General features: G+C 40.6%; 1 pseudogene; it reads left to right on the plus strand.

The window, feature by feature from the left end:
* Window positions 1–9,435: 9,435 nt before the first annotated feature.
* On the plus strand, window positions 9,436–10,543 carry LOC102852293 (annotated as a pseudogene).
* The last annotated feature ends 731 nt before the right edge of the window (window positions 10,544–11,274 follow it).

The following is an 11,274-nucleotide window of genomic DNA, read 5'->3' on the forward strand; positions in this document are numbered from 1 at the left end:
TTCTCTGAAACTCTACTGTCCTCCTTTGTCTGTGATGTAGCTGGGTGAGATGAGATGTTCCACTTAAGCCGTTTCCATTTAGGGAGTTTTCAAGAAAGTTCTCTTTCTTGCAGTTCAGTGTACCAGCTGAAAAAAATTTTCCCCTGCTTGTAGAACTCTTTCCCAAAGTTCCTTGTCCTGTTTGGTCCCTACAATGGCCCCACAGTGGCAGGGATCCCCAAACGGAAAAACTTATCTCCCATTCCAGTCCCTTCTCCCCCACCACACCTCTAGATTCTTGTAATTGATGCATGGTCATTGAATTGATATTTTTGAACCAAGGTGATGGATAAGAGTGTTAAAGACCCCATGGACAGCCAAAAGAACAAATAAATAAGTCTTGGAGAAGGTGCATCCAGAGTACTCCTTAGAAGCAAAGATAGTGAAGCTTCTTCCTCTCACATACTTTGGGCATGTTGCTCGGAGAGCTTATTCCCTGGAGATGGCCCTTATGCTTGGGAAGGTGGTGGAGTGGTGAGAGAGAAGAATACCTCCAGTCAGGCAGGTGGACACCACTATGGCAATGGGGTTGTTGTGTCAGAAATTGTGAGAATAGTACAGGATAAGACAGTTCAGGGCTGTTATTCATAAGTTCACTATAAGTCATACTCAACTTGATGACACCAAATAACAACAACACATTTTTATAAAGAGATTCTTTATGCTATATGGTATAAATACTTAGTGGCTGTAATTTGAACTCGTCTACCACTTCATTGGAGAAAAATGTGGCGGTGTGATTCAGTCAAGAGTTAAGCTTTGTAATCCCCATAGAGCAGTTCTACTCTGTACAACAAGGCTGAGAGGATTAACATTGAACTCAGGAGCAAATGTTTGTTTGCTTTTTTCAATTTGTCAGTTTTTATAACTACAGTGAACAGTTCAAAGATATATTTCCCTCAGAAAGATTGCCCATGTTATGTCTGTCATTCAGTTCTTAGAATAGACATCTTAAGGGATTTTATCACTTAATTTGGAAAATACAGTGAGAGAAAGTATTAATAGCTGAGCATCAGTGACACAGTGGTACAAGATGGGAAATCTCTCGTGTGATTTATTGTTGGTTTTGTTATTATGTGCCTTTGAGTTGATTATGACTCATAGAGACCCTATGCACAACAGCTCTGAACCTTGCTCTGTCCTGGGTCAATTGTATAGTCTCTGACACACCTTCCCTCATTACCCCACTTACTGTGTGAATCTGTCTCATCCAGGGTCTTCCTCTTCTGTACTGTTCTTGTACCTTTCTAAGCATTATATCCTTCTCTATGATCCTTCCTAGCAACATGCCCAAAGTATGTGAGATATAACCTCAAAATTCTTGCCTCCAAGGAACAGATTGATTTCATCCTCTCCAGGACAGACTGGTTTGTTGTCTTGACAGTTCATGGTATGTTAAAGACTGTTCTCCTGCACCACAGCTCAAAGGCATCAATTTTTTTTTTCATTTTTCATTTCTTTATGCATCTGTGATGCATGACAATGAATTGCAAAGACCATATCCTGGATCAAGCACACCTATCTAGACTGACATCCTCACTCTCCAGCATGCTGGAAAGGTTTTAACAGCAGATTTTTCCAGTGCTGTTCATCTTTTGATTCTCTGACTGCTGGTGCCAAGAGTGCTGATTGTAGAACCAAGCAAGCTAAAATTGTTAATAATCTCAATCTCTTCTCCATCTACCATCATGCTGCCAGCTGGCCCAGTGGTAAGAACTGTGCAATTTACTGCTTCTGAAAGCTCACTAATGACACAAAACAAAAACAAAAAGCTTAGAACTTGAAACTCACTCAGTAACTCCACAGACAAAAGAACTGGAGATCTGGATCTGTGAGAGCACTGATAAAAAGCAAAAACAAAAAAACACGACCAAAACTGTATGGAATAGTTCTTTTCTGTAATGTACTGAATCACCATGAATAGGGGGGCATGAATTGAAGTCAGGTAAGAAAAGCAGCTGGTAGGAGGAAAAATGAGCAATCTCCTCCTATTAAGGTTTACAGCCTTGGAAACCTGTTTGAAGGTCACTATGAGTGGGGTGTGTGTGTGTGTGTGTGTGTGTGTGTGTAAATGTATTTAAAACTCATTACTGTTGAGTTAGAATAAAATCTTAGCTGACCTGGGATTTCCCAGGTTATAAATTAGATGGGAGGAGATTGCTCATGTTTCTTTCTCCTTTAGAGTTGCTGATAGATTTGAACCACCAGAGAAGCATAGCCTTTAGTTTAGTAGTGCAGTTTCCCATGGACTAGGTCACCAGAGCTCCCTATGTGTTTTTGTATATATCTGTATCTATCAGCATCAGGATGGATGGTGAAGAGATTGAGATTGTTTACAGCTTTAGTTTGCTTGGCTCCACAGTCAACACTCTTGGCAACAGCAGCCAGGAAATTAAAAGACATATTGCAATGGGAAAGGATGCTGTTAGGGGCCTCTCCAAAGTATTGAAGAGAAATGATGTCTCTCTGGAGACTAAGGTGCGTATGATACACTTGTTATGCATCAGAGAGTTAGAAAATGACTAAGGAGGATAGAAGGAGAATTGATGTCTTTGAGCTGTGGTGCTGGAGAAGAGTACTGAGGGTACCATGGACTGCTAGGAAAATAAACAGATTCATCCTGGAAAGGGTTAAACCAGGCAGCTCCTTGGAGGCAAGGATTCTGAGGTTTCATTTGACATACTTTGGACATGTTGTAGGGAGGGACCTGTCCTTGGAGAGAGACATCATGCTTGGTAGTGTGGAGGGACAGCACAGGAGGGGAAGGCCCTCTGTCAGGTGGATTGATTCAGGGACTGGGGTAATCAGGATGGGTGTATCAGAGACAGTGTGATTGGCACAGGACAGAGCAGAGTTTAGAGCTGTTGTACATAGGGTTGCTATGAGTTGCAAGAGACTTGGCGACACATAACAATAACAACATCCGTATCTATAGTCATATAAAATATTTTTTATTGGTTTATATACAAAATTTATATACATTGTGTTTCACACTTTCCTTCATTCACACTGCATTTCATACAATCTTTCCCATACATTATGGGTTTTTTCCCCCCTCATACATTATTTTTTGTAAAGTCAATCAACACTGAACTATGCCCATCATTTTTCTGCCTTTTCAGGTCCCTGCTTGATCTTCTCCATTTCCTTCACCTGCTCCCTCCTTCACCCCTCCATTCATCCACCGAATTGGGTGACCTCATGATTTCCTCTGACTCATCCTCACCCCTCTATTCCCCTTTACCCCCTTGGCCCTTCATACAAGTTTTACTAGCTATTCGTATATATCTTTAGGAAACTCTGGTGGCTTAGTGGCAAGAAGCTGTGCTACAATCCCAAAGGCATAGGGTTCAAATCCATCAGCTACTCTGCAGGAGAAAGATTGGCTATCTATATACCAGTACCTATATCCATATCTATATCTATCACTCATTCATTTATTATTGTTGAATTAGAATGGACTAATAGCGGACCCTCCAGTGGATATCTCAAAAGTAAATGACACAGGAGGAAATTGTCTATTTCGCTTCACAGAGTAGCTGGAGGATGCTTGCCTTTGAGGTCCCTATCCAGCATCCCTATCCCTATCCACTCTGTGTGTGTGTGTGTGTGTGTGTATATATATATAATTTCACAACTAGATTCAAAAGCAAAATTAGAAAAAGATGATGGGTATGGGATAAGGTGTGAAGTATTTTATAAGGGCAAACTTTAAACTGAGACTTAAGAAGTGGAGGAGAGGAGAAAAGAGACTTCTATAAATAAAGGAGACTAAAAACATGAGTGTAATCACTGATTGAAGGAAAAGGGACTTGATGTCTGCAGCACAAGCAAAGGAAGGGTTTTGAAATGAATAAGCAAAAATATAGGGGAAAATATAGGAGAAACTGGACAGAAAGTGGATACCTGTGGACAAGAAGGTCTTTAGAAAGGACTTTAGGGTGCATTCCTCTCTTTGTTCTCTTATAGTTTGCTCACTGTACATGAATAAAAATATACAGCTCCACCATAACTATAAAATTTAAATCAGAAAACAATAATATGCATGCATGTTCTTTTGCCCTTCTGTATGGAAGAAATTATTGTTAAATATAAAAACAGCATTCCTTTTTCTACCCAGTGTTGTTATTGTTGTTGTTACATTCTGGGGAGTCAACTTATATTCATAAAAACCCCATGAACAATAGTTCTGAATCTTACCAAATCCTGAGCCAACCTCACTGTCTCCGACACACTAGTTCCCATTGTCATAGTTTCTGTGTCAGTCCGTCTAACCTAGGGTCTTCCTCTCCTACATGGACTCTTTAACTTTCCAAGCATTACCATTCCAAGAATGTCCTTCTCCAAGGACTGGTCCCTCCTGGAAATATGACCAAATATATGAGATGGAGCCTTGAAATCCTTGCCTCCAATTAACAGCTTGGTTTTACCCTCTCTAAGATATACCTGTTAGTTCTCTTGGCAGTCCATGGTATGTTCAATACTCTTCTTCAGCACCACAACTCAAAGTCATAGATTCTTCTTCTGTCATCCTTGGGCATTGTCTAGGAAAAGGTGCAGCCAGAGTATTCCTTGGAAGCAATGATGGCAAAGCTTCATTTCTCATTATTTTGGACATGTTGCTTGGAGAGGCTATCCATTGGAAATGGATATCATGCTGGTAAGGTGACTGGTCAGCGAAAAAGAGGAAGATCTAATAAGAATTGACTATAGCAATGGGCTCAAGTGATTAGGATGATGGGCTCAGATGATTAGGATGGCACAGGATTCAGATCTGTTCATAGGGTTTCTAAGAGGGCTGCTCAGCTCTATGGCATCTAAAAACAACAACGTGCTGCTCTATCATACTTTAAGATATATTACTTTAAATTGTACATTATATATTATATTCACTAGTTATAATTATAGAGATATTGAAATGCAAATAATTATAGACTTTTTATTCTTTTTTTAAAAAAATTATTGGCTTGCTTACAAAGTCTGTGTACATTGTGTTTCACACTATTCTCTTTTCACCTTGTGTTTCATACCATCATTCTTATTCATTATAGTTTATAAAATTAATCACCATTAGACTATGAACTGTGTAGATCACAACAAACGATGGCTGACTCTGAGAAGAAGGAGAATCCCACAACACTTGATCATGCTAATGCGAAAGCTATATTAGCACCAGGAGGCAGTCGTCAGAACGGAGCAAGGAAACACTGCATAGTTAAAAATTGGGAAAGGTGTATGCCAGGGATGTGTCCTATCTCCATACCTTTTCAACCTGTATGCAGAACAGATTATACAGGAGGCTGGGCTCTATGAGAAAAAAGTGTGGAATCAGAATTGGAGGAAGATTCATCAACAGTCTGCTTTATGCATATGACACAACCCTACTTGCTGATACTGAGGGGGACCTGAAGCACTTGCTGCAGAAGGTCAAGGACTGCAGCCTTCAATATGGATTGAGGCTCAATATCAAGAAAACAAAAATTCTCACCACTGGGCCAATTGGCAGCATCAGGATGGATGATGAATTTTTTAACAGCTTTAGTTTGCTTGGCTCCACAGTAAACATTTTTGACACCAGCATCTAGGAAATTAAAAGATGCATTGCAATGGGAAAGTCTGCTGTTAGGGAACTCTCCAAAGTACTGGAGAGCAATGGTGTCACTCTAGAGACTAAGGTGCGTTGGATACAGGCCATGGTCTTTGCAATCACTTGTTATGCATCAGAGGTCTGGACAATGACTAGGGAGGATAGAAGAAGAATTGATGCCTTTGAGCTGTGGTGTTGGAGAAGAGTACTGAATATACTATGGACTGCTAAGAAAATGAACAGGTTCATTCTGGGGAGGGTTAAACCAGGTTGCTACTTGGAGTCAAGGATTCTGAAGCTGCATCTGACATACTTTGGACATGTTGCAAGGAGGGACCAATCTTTGGAGAGGGACATCATGCTTGGGAGGGTGGAGGGACAGCGCAGGAGAAGAAGACCCTGGATGAGGTGGATGGATTCTGTGACTGGGTAATTGGGGTAGGTGTGTTGAAGACAGTGAGGTTGGCGCAGGATAGAGCAGGGTTTAGAGCTGGTTTCCATAGGGTCACTATGAAGGGTCGGCGATTTGACAGCACATAACAATAACAACAACAAGACTATGCCCACCATTACACTGTCTTTCCAGGCCTCAGCCTGATCTTTCCCATTTCCTTTACTCCCTCCCTCCACCCATGAAATTGTATAATCCTGTGCTTTTGCCCCTCTGTTTTGCCCCATCCTCATCCCTCTGTTTCCACTTCTTCCTCCCTTGGATCCTCATACATGTTTAACTAGTTATCCTTCTAATAAAATGGAATATTAATTCAGAATTAAGATTTTAGAATTAGAGAATGTATGAAAGATAGACAGATGCCTAGATTTGCAGTAAAGTTTCCTTCTCTGGGTACTGTCATATATATTTTAGCATGAAGTTTAACCTGAAGTCTGTTTTATGTAAATAAGAAGACATAATACAGTGAGATTTTTGGAAATATTCATCAATTGTTTCTGTTCAGCTTAACTACTTTATAAACATTAACCTGGTTTGAGAACTTGCCAGCGAACTCAGGTTTCTATAGAATTTTAGTTGAGTATTTTGGTTTTTTCTCTCCCCCCCACCCCATTTCTAACTATTCTTACCAAGATAGAGTCCTTCCTTAGCTCTCACAGAGACAAACAGCCCTCTCTCTGGATCTTAATTCCATGTTGTAGCCTCTTTGACTTAACCATGGTTATACTAAGTATTTTATTCTGGAAGAGTCAAGGCCAGCAATTGTACTAAGGGCACATTCTCCTCAAAATAGCCTATTACAGAGGGTACTGTTCCCAGTTGGAGGATTTTTTTGTTTGTTTGTTTTAGGTGCCAATTTAGAGTCTCTGGAGAGAGATTCTGGCTGAATTCATCAGTGTATATATCAGGCAAAGGCTGCATGGAAGCTTTTGGACTTATCTTTTCAGAGAGGCTGTTCCTTGCCAGCAGAAGGGCCGTGCTACATTCTTCAGCATATATTCTGAGCATCTCTGTGGATCACAGCTGTGTTATGACACTATCTTCTCTTTGCTGGGTTGGAACATAGTGGAACAAATATGCCTTTAGCAGATTATCATTTTCACTTCTACAGCCACATACAAAAGCACAGACATAAACAATGCAAGTAGGCCTACCATTCATAATTAAGAAAATAAAAAGTAATTTAAGATCTAGAGCAATGGGAAGAATTAAAACAGTAGTTTAAAAGTAAAATCATATTTCTAGACATTCAAATGGTTGATTTTGAGGTCTCACAGTATCCCACTAATGAGTGTATTTATATTTATGTAAATATAGCAAATGGCTGGTATCATGCAGTACCTTTTAAACTTGAGACAATTAAATTGGTAATATTTTTCAATTCATCAATATTTTTCCTAACATATCCATGTCCATTTAAAAATATCTTTCAGAAACACTTGAGTGATAATCATTATTATTTCTGGAGGAAGGTGATTAACTAGCAAATCTCTTAGCTCCTGATTCACTTAATTTGTTTAATGTGATTCCAATGTCTTATGGACTAAGGGAGCATTGGTATGTTCACATAGTCCCTGGTTACCTTATGAAATGTTCTACTACATCTTCACAGAACAAAGAAAAGGTTAGTAAAATAGTCTTGGTGTTTATTCATCATTAAATATGGTTTTGTGGGGAAAAATTTGAATAGAAGTCCTTCTGTGATATGTGAACTTGTGTCCAAAAACAGTTGCTTGAAATCATGGAAGAGACTTGGTAGTGGATGCAGTGTTTCCTTCACGAATGAATCAGGGGGTGATGTGTTAGTCAATTCTCTAGAGATGTCTAGAGAAAACCCAAAGGAAATTTTAAGATCATCTGCCGTGAAAATTTTATGTTTTGGGAATCTCTCACATATATCTTCAATCCCCTACAAAATAGTCTGTAGAACACACCCTGGAGAGCACAAAAGACTTAGTCAATAAACTTCCATTCAAGTCGGGGAACTTTTAACCAGGAGAATACAGTTTCAGGCAGAAAAGTAACTTGCCCCCAAGTCAGTTAGATGTAAAAAAGCTGAGCCAGTATTTGAACCCATACTCAGAGTCTACGCTTCTTTCACTAAGGTAATGTGCTAGTAAAACTGGATCTGATACCAAATTTAAGTACAACCACATGTTTTAGTAATTTTTTAATAGTTAAAAGACTCTGTCTCTACTCGTTATTAAAAATTATAACATTAAAACAACAACAGCAAAGCAGTAGTTTTTGAGTCAATTCAGACTTGCAGTGACTCTATGTTTTTGTGCATCAAGTCAGAACTGACTGACTCATAGCTGATTCTCCAACAGGTTCTCAGAAGCAGTAAATCATATAGGATTAGACTGCCCATCTTTCTCTCACAGAACAACTGGTGGATTCAACCACATTGCTTTGGATTGGTAGCCCAACTCCTAACCATTAAGCTGCCAGAACTCCCTAGTGACTCTATCAGACATCTTTAAGTGTTCTAGAGGCTTATAAAACTGTGATCTTTAAGAAAGCAAACTACCATATTTTAGTCTTGTAGAGCAACTGGTGGATTTGAACTGCTAAACTTTTGCTAAGTGGCAGAGTATAAATCACTCTATCATCAGGGACCTCTTTTGTTAGATTTAGGATAAAAAATCTACTATTGGTCAGTCTGTTTGGATTCATGGTAGTTAATCATTACAGAAAGAGATTCTCCATTCCCCCCTCATCAAGCTGCAGATAGATTGAAAATACTTATCTTCATCTAGCTAACCAACACAGAACACACTGCATCACAGCTATTGTTATTATATGCCACAGAGTCAGAACCAAGTCGTAGCTAACTCTCTATAAATTTTCAGAAGCTAAAAATCACATAAGAGGAGATTGCCCATATTTCTTCCATGGAGTAGCTAGTGTATAAGAACTGTCTGCCTGTAGCAGCCAGGCGGTGGAAGTCTGCAACAAGGCACTCCGAAATTCTCACACTGCAGAGTTGGTGACTGGTGGTACATATGTTTACCTCCTAGAAGCTGGCAATGCCCTTTCAGTGGCGGAAACAGTTAGGAAAGATGTCCATCAGCTCACCGACATAAAACTTACCTAAGGTTCATTCTTAACAAACCAAGGAACAAGCAAGCCCTGTGGCCACCTGCCTCCTGAAAAGGCACTAGTGTCTATCTCTGAATTGGAGGAAGAGGAAGTGAATGACAAGGAAGGGGAAGAGGAGGACCTAAATACAGATGTCAGGGATCCAGCTGAGCTCAATGCTGTCCACAGCTCTCAGAGAGGATTTGGCTGCTCTTTAACCAAGGCACCTGGTGCACCAGGAATGTAATCTGCCTCCTTGCATTTTCTGTGGCAGCCTATGCTTCACAACACCAGCTTTCCAGCACAGCAGTTTGGACCTCAGCTGCCTTCGCCAGAACCATCTCTCTTCTACAAGCTCGTTGTCCTTTTGGTTCAGCCTTCCCAGTTATCTGACCCAGCTCCAACCTTGGCTTCAATGGATCTTGCAACAGCAGCCACCTCCACATGATCAAATGATGAGTTCCCCAGCAACGAAGCTTTGGTCTTGGTAGCCAGATGCCTATGCTAACCTTATGACCAGAAGAGAGAAGGAGTGGGTGATAAAAGTGCAAATGGTTTAACTGCAGAGTGAGATGCCTCACTTGGATGACTACTACTATCAGGAATATTATCAGAAACTAGAGAAGTAGTAGAAAGATAAAGAACTACTTGGGAAAAGGAGAGGGGTTGAATCTCTTAGACTAGTAACCCCTTACATTCAGAAGGCAGAAGCTTATGAGTCAGTTGTTTGAGATGAAGGTTCTCTGGGCCAGGTAGCCATATCAACATGTTTTAGCCCTCACCAAGCTATTGATGCTCTACCCCATGGAATTTAAGAGCAGCATGCAGGGGCTGCAAAGGGTCAGAAGCTTCGGGTATTATATCGGATTGAGAAGATGTTCTTTCAGTTACTAAAGTTAGAGAAGGGCCAGAAAGATGGGTCTCCACAGTGCTGGCCCTGTAAGCAGCAGTGCATCCAGGCTGAGAAGCTCTTTCAAACCTTGACATCCCAGGAGCAGAAAAACTTAGAGGAGGTGGCAGGTCGTTTCCTGCAGGTGCTTTCTGTGAGGAAGAGGAAAGTCCTGAAGGCCCGGATACTCCCTTTCCACATAATCAGGCTGTTAGCCTTCTTCTGGCTATCACACACCATCTGTCCTTCCTGGTTCGAAGAGATGTGGCTGATCAGGCTACACATGCTATTCAAACCTCTGGGCAAATGTATCAGTCGCTTGACCTTCCATGAAATCCTGAAAGGACTTCAGGGACTAATATTGCTTCCTTCTGCCACTTCAGAGAAGCCAGTCACTGTGGTTCTTCAGAATCAGTACAAAGATGGTGGGTTTTATTATTTGGGAGATAGCCCAGACACCTACAGCATCTCTTGCAGAACCCTTAGTCTTCCCTAGCAATCTTCTTCCCCTGTTCTGTCACCACGTGGACAAACAATTGGTGCACCAGCTGGAAGCTAGAATAGAACTTGCATGGACCTACAGATCTTGTTTTCTTGGAATGCACATGACTGGAAAAAGTTTGGCAAACAGTAACTGTGTGAGCTGTGTCTACAGGGATCCTGAAGAACAATCTCAAGAGATTTCTCATGACTTCATACTGGAGGACTCTAACTCAAACATTTGTTTCCTCAAAAACCTTGAGTGATCTATATGCCTAAAAATCAGGCATGGGGCTAGGGGGAAAAAAGATAATAGAATGATGTGTTGAAACTTGTTTGTAAAGCTATAATAAAAGTCATCTCTTTTCTTAGAAAAAACAATAGCTGCCTGCCTTTGAACTGATGATGCCAATTCCTTATCATCAGGCCACCAGAGCTCCACTGGTGATGTTCTTTATACACCATGTTGTTAGCTGCTGTCAGGTCATGAATGACTCATAAGGATCCTATGAACACATATCTGAACCATATCCTATGCTGTACCATCCTTATCATTTCTGACACACTTGAGTCCACTGATGGTGTCACCGTACTGTACCTCACTTAGGGTGTTCTCCTTTGCCTATTCCTCATCTTTGCAAGCATGATGTCCCTCTCCACAGAATAGCATTTCATAGGTTGTTGTTGTTGTTGTTATATGCCGAGTCGTTTGCTATTCATAGCAACCCTATGGACAACAGTCCTAAA

The sequence above is a fragment of the Elephantulus edwardii genome, unplaced genomic scaffold (genome assembly GCF_000299155.1).
Source record: "Elephantulus edwardii isolate Elephantulus edwardi_28Jun2011 unplaced genomic scaffold, EleEdw1.0 scaffold00017, whole genome shotgun sequence".
In the NCBI taxonomy this organism is placed as follows: Eukaryota; Metazoa; Chordata; class Mammalia; order Macroscelidea; family Macroscelididae; genus Elephantulus; species Elephantulus edwardii.